We start from the raw sequence: 6,564 nt of genomic DNA, 5'->3' as shown, positions 1-6,564 counted from the left end.
AGTGGATTTTTCAAGCCCTGATTATGGGTGTAAGTGGGGGCCTCACATTTGAGTTTCGCCTAAGGCCCTACAAAGTCTAGAGCCGCCTCTGCATACAAGGGAGACTGCATAGCACTCTACTTGACAAAGGATTCACTCTAAAACAGGAAGTCAAGAGCAGTGCTCTGGAGACCAGCTGATTCTGCAGGAAACTAAAACTTTTAAACATCAGCGTGCAGCATTCATTGTAAGTGATTTAATCAGCATTTGAAATAGCTTAAAGTCATTTTGACTTTAATATCACTTTAACTAACCCCACTGATTTATTTTTAGTTGACCACTAACAGGAAGATTTACAAATATCTTAATAAAATATATAACTTAAGAAACATAAAGCAAACAAGAAAGTAATAAAATTGCAGAATTTTATCTAAAAAAGGCTTCTTACTATAATATAATAAATGCACAATAGTTATTGTTTTTCTTTTAGGTATGTCTATAACAAGTACGAATTTTCGTAAATATGTATATTTCTGAGAGGCATCTTACTAGGTGAAAGAGTATTCTAGTTTAGAACCGTAGGATGTGTGTTTAGGTTAACCTACATTACAACTCCTTTGTTTGCGAGGTCAATTATATGACAAGGGAAGCAGACAAGACTATTTGTATATTTATAAATCCAGATCTGCTGAACATTATGTTACCAAGTCTGTACCTGTATTTCCTTGTTCTACATAATATACATTGTGTTTATAAATGATGTTTCCTGTGGTAAATATTGTGGTAGGTGAATGTTATTGCTCAAATATAATGTGATTGAGTTGCCAGGAAGGGGCCAGTCTACAACTGGATGGTGTCATATAGATTGCTATCTAAAATGTAACATTTAGAAAAATTCCAAAGAAGTAGAAATGAATGACAGATGCTGGCATTAAGAGCTTATTCACACCACTTACAATGTGTTCCAGCACGGTTAGCTGGTGGAACGCACTGTATCACATACTAAACTCCCCCTGCATTCTGGGGCAGGAGGGGGCGTGGCTGCATGGCCATTGACTTTAATGCACCACCACGCCCCCTCCCCTGCCCACAGTGTGATAGCCCGCACCAGAACGCATGGCACAACAATGCCTGCTTTCCAGTCCAGTGCGATCGCAAAAAATACTGTATGCAAAGGATGTAAAGGATGACTTCAAGGAATTAGGTGCAAAGATAAAGAAAATGACCTCCAAAGCAGTGTTTTCTGAAATACTGCCAGTGCCACGAGCCACACCAGAGAAGCAGCGGGAGTTAAGAGAGCTGTCAATCCAATCAGTAGAGTAACATTACCATTGTCCAATGCAGTATGTCTGGAGGAAAAGTGTTGCAATTCAGAAATGCGCAATAATAAACTACATTAGACTAGCACTAGATTAAAGGGTATGTACATGAATGCTAGAAGTCTAACTAACAAATTGGGGGAGGTTGAGCTGCTATTACTCGAGGAGGACGTTGACTTCGTGGGAGTAACAAAATCCTGGCTGGACAGGCCTGACTGGGCAGTTAATATACAAGGGTAGGACAGGGTTGTTAGAAGTGGGATAGGGGTATGCTTGTATGTGAAGACTGATCTGAATATCCCTCTTGCAAGAGTCAGAGGCATCCCGAGGCGGGGTGACACTCGGTGCAGGTACCGGGTGACACCCGCAGTGACCTAATCGCGTATGCACGTGACGTGAAGCGCTGTACCGCTGTTACCTGCCGGCCGCCATCTTGGTGATGGACACCAGCAGAGAGAGGAGGGGACGTTCACCCGGCGGGATAAGGTATGCTACCGGGTCCCCTCTTCTCTCGAGCAACTGTCGGGCTCTCGATCCATGACCGACTGCCCAACTTTTCAGAGAGGGTGACACCAAAATGACTGCCAGTCATTTTGGTGTCACCCCTCCAATGGTGTCCCCCGGTGTGGGCAGCACCTCCGCACCCCCCTTGTGACGCCACAGATCTCGCTAATGGGAATTGTGACAGTGCAGAGCGGTTGTGGCTGGAACTAAATAAGTAATCGTAATAAGGATAATGAGGATAACTGTAAATTGACTCATCTCCTCTCACAGACTGAAATGGCTGAGGAAAAGGGGAACGTTATCCTTATGTCAATTGATTATCAATTTATTGTCAACTTATTATCCTGACATTGATTGGTCAAAAGAACTACACACTCAACCAAGGCTTGCCGTTTCCTGAACTTGTGAAGGTTTCATGGAACAAATGGTGGAAGTCCCATCTAGGATAAATGCTATATTAGATCTAATAACTTCAAACAACGCAGAACTGGTTGCAGACATAGCAACCTGGGAAAACTTGGTTAACGGTAATTACAGCGTGAGTAACTTTACACTAGGTTACAGAAAAGAGAGGCATGTTGGTTTGGCAAGAACTCATCAAAAAGGCAAACTTTGATGGGGTGCAATTCTTACGGCAGGATACCAAATGGGACCAATTACTTCTAACAAAGAGCACTGAGGAGAAAGGGGATTGTTTTAAGGATATTTTAAACAGTGACATTTGCCAGTGCATACAAAAAGAAAACAAAAATAGTTAAACCTGCGTGGCTGAATCCGACAGTAAAACAACATATCAATGAGAAGAAGCTGGCATTTAAAAAAAATATAAGATAGAAAGGAAAACTTTGGCATTACAGAACTACAAGGAATGCAATAAGAGAAGTTAAAGTGTAATCTGGGCAGCTAAAATAGAATACAAAAAAAAACATATTGTCATAGTCAATAAAAAAATAAAAATCTTCCAATATATATAAACAGCAAAACGGTAAGTAAAGAACAGGTAGGTCCCATAAAAGATGAGGAGGTTGATCACAAATGACACGTAGAAGGATGAGGTTTTTAAATACATTCTTCTCCACAGTGTATAGTCACGAAAAAAGATAGATTTAATGAACATAAAAAGAATGGGAGAATCAATGTGCACAATTTACCACTATGGTTGACAGAAGTTAGGGTTCAACAGTAAATAGAAAAACTTAATGTGAATCAATCCCCAGGACCAGATAACTTACACCTACGGGCTAAGCCAAGTTGTAGCAAGATAGTTTTTACACCTACGGGCTAAGCCAAGTTATAGCATGAAAGTTGTACCTAATTTTTAAGGACTCCTTAATGGGGTAGTAACAACTGATTGGTGTAAAGCAACTGTTCAAAAATATTCAAAAAAGGTTTAATATGTGTGTGGGTACTACAGACCGTCAGGCTAACATAAATAGTATGCAAATTAATTGAGGGAATGATAAAGGACTCCTTTCACGGATTTGCCTATGATCATGATATCATAAGTATCAGCCAGCATGGTTTCATGAAAGACCGTTCTCTTAGATGCTTTCATCAGAGAGCACAATACACAAGGGTGCGGGGACTCATAGTAACTCATACGCACAAACACATACATACAGTACATACTCAAATGGGTAGAACTTGATGGGCCTGTGACTTTATTCAACCTCACTGCAGAGACACCGAAGGGAGAACAACCGGATCAACACAGACAACACACAACAATATCATTGGCAACCCAATCACCATGGACCTTGTCACAATCCTTTTGTCTGTCGTGGTCATCCACTTCTTGGCCAATATTTACCGCAAGCAAAAGAGACAAGAATACAAGAATTTACCTCCCGGACCCAGACCTTTACCCCTCATTGGAAACCTGCACATGATTGATAGAAAACAACCAGACAAAACAGTTTTTGAGCTGGCTAAGAAGTATGGCACAGTATTGACTTTACATTTCGGAATTAAAAAAATCATCCTCTTGTGTGGCTATGACACTGTTAAAGATGCTCTCCTCAACCATGGTGAAGAATTTTCTAACAGGCCAGAGTTGCCAATAATAGCTAAAACAGCAAAAGACAATGGTGTTATTTTTTCTAATGGTGAGAGCTGGAAGGCAATGAGAAGATTCACCATTTCAACACTCCGAGATTACAGAATGGGGAAAAAAAGCGATAAAAGACAAGATCTGTGAAGAAGCTGAATGTTTGGTGCAGGCGATAAAAGCTTATGGAGGAAAACCTTTTGATATTCTGACCATCATTAATGCTGCAGTGGCCAATATAATCATCTCTATACTGCTTGGTCACCGATTCAATTATGATGATCCCACTATACTGAGGCTCATGGGGTTAATTGATGAAAGCATGAACCTTGCGGTTTCTCCCATAGCCATGCTGTACAATGTCCATCCAAAATTGTTTGACCTAATTCCAGGACCTCATGAAAATCTTTATAAGAGCAACATTTACTGAACAGAAGAAAACTCTAGATGTAAATGTAATAGACGGACACTGCAGGGACCGGGTGCGGGTAGCCGTCGCGGTCCTGCGCAGGCGCATCGCGGATCAGTAACCCCAGCTCTCCGTCAGAAGGCGGTGACGTCTGGTGGTGCTCTCCGTTGTCGCTTCGCGCAGGCGCGTTGCGGCCTTCCTTCATCTCTCCCCTCAGAGCCGTCTACAACGGGCGCAGGCACGCCGGGGAGCTCCGCCCCTTCAAGACGCAGCTCTCGGCATAAAGCCGTGACCCGGTAGTTGATCGGCGTCTTTCTGTTGATCGTGGAAGGACGCTGATCAACTCAGCGTTCCACTCGCCTCGACACCAACGGACCCAGTGCTTCAAATTGGGGATCGCAAGCAATCACCAAAACCGCAAGTACCCTGGGCTAAGCAAACAATAGCCGCAGGTCTCCTGTGCATCACCAGAAATCTACACCAGTGTTTACTATTGCCTGCTGTGTATAACCTTGAACCTGTGCATTCCCATCACCTGCTGTTGCATACTTGAACAACCTCAGTACTATTGCCTGCTGTGTATAACCTTGAACCTGTGCATTCCCATCACCTGCTGTTGCATACTTGAACAACCTCAGTACTATTGCCTGCTGTGTATAACCTTGAACCTGTGCATTGCCATCACCTGCTGTTGCATACTTGAACCATTCAGTTATTACTTCTTGCTACAACATACTTGAACCGGTAGTTTCCATTCTCCTACTGTGTAAACGGGGCGTGATGTGTTGCAGCCTAAATACCCAAAACTGGGCAATTCAGGGAGGAGCTGCTACTCTGATCCCCGTTCCTCTAACCACTCCCTTCCGCAGTTGCGATCCACAGAGGGTATTTGACCCTCGCCCAAGGCGAGCATTACAGTAAATGACCAGAGGAATCTTATCGATGCCTTCCTGGTGAAGCAGCAAGAGGGGGAAAACAGAACCCTCTCAGTATTTTCACAATGATAACTTAATCTTTTTGGTGAATGATCTTTTTATGGCTGGAATGGACACAGCTACCACCACAATGAGATTGGCAATACTGCTAATGATGAAATATCCAGAAATACAAAAGAAAGTTCAAAATTAAATTGATAGGATTATCAGCACGGCTCAACCTCAAGCAGAGCACAGGAAGCAAATGCCGTACACTAAAGGTTTTACCATTTTGGCCAAGGTAAAACCTTGGCCAAAATGGAGCTTTTCCTCTTCTTCACATCCCTACTGCAGAACTTCACCTTCCAGGCTCCCCCGGGGCTGACATAGACCTTGAACCAGCAGTCGCAGCAATATGTAGACCGAAATCTTACCAATTTTGTGCAATACCTCGCACCTAATATGTATATTTAATCAGCGAAGTATAAACTAAGCTATCTATATTTACAAATATCCGACCGAATGAAAAAGAAGAGATAGACAGAAAGCATACAGGATCTGCCAATTTATCTGCTCTATTCACTAGACTTTACTTCACTAGAGCCTCTCCCATCCTATGGAACTCTGTAGCCCAACCTGTCCGTCTTTCTCCCACTCTGACTGCCTTTAGGCGATCCCTTAAGACTAGGGATGCACAGACTTTTTGAGTACCAGTGCAGATACTTGGCATTTTCATGAGAACTACCAGGGTTGCAGCGGTTGCAGCTGGGACCTGGCTCTGGCGCACCACCACTGTCCTGAAATCATTAGTCTGTATTGTTTCAGAAAAACTGTCACATGACAATAAATAAAAATGTATCAGTACTCGTACTTGTAAGTACTCGGCAATTACCAGTACTTGTACTCGCAAAACTGGTATCTGTGCATCCCTTTTATTTATAGTTATAAAAACAAAAGCATACATTAAAACAGAGATGTACAAATCCCAGGAGCTCCGTGTGCTCCTTACAAATGACAGCTGCCTCCTAATTTTTAAATTTTTCTCTAGTGTAGTCTTGGAGCTCAAAAGTATCGGTACATGTACTCGTACTTGCACCGAGTACTGTACTTGGTATCTGTGCAACCCTACTTAAGACTTATCTCTTCAAGGAAGCCTATTCCACCTCAACCTAACCACTGAAATATCACTATATCACTATTGTCAAACAATTCATCCCCACACAGCTACCTCCTCTTGTATCACTCGCCCCTCCCCATTAGATTGTAAGCCCTCAGGGACAGGGCCCTCCTTACCATCTTGTCTTGAATTGTTTTGTGATTATGATGTCTTCCTTATATTGTAAAGAGCTGCGCAAACTGTTGGCGCTATATAAATTCTGTTTAATAATAATA

At 42.4% G+C, this 6,564-nt stretch overlaps 1 pseudogene; it reads left to right on the top strand.

Moving 5' to 3' along the window:
- Positions 1-3,484: 3,484 nt before the first annotated feature.
- On the top strand, positions 3,485-5,557 carry LOC108800941 (annotated as a pseudogene).
- The last annotated feature ends 1,007 nt before the right edge of the window (positions 5,558-6,564 follow it).

The sequence above is a fragment of the Nanorana parkeri genome, unplaced genomic scaffold, assembly GCF_000935625.1.
Source record: "Nanorana parkeri isolate BGI_ZX_2015 unplaced genomic scaffold, ASM93562v1 scaffold2174, whole genome shotgun sequence".
Taxonomy (NCBI): Eukaryota; Metazoa; Chordata; class Amphibia; order Anura; family Dicroglossidae; genus Nanorana; species Nanorana parkeri.
This window is presented reverse-complemented; position numbering and strand designations above follow the sequence as displayed.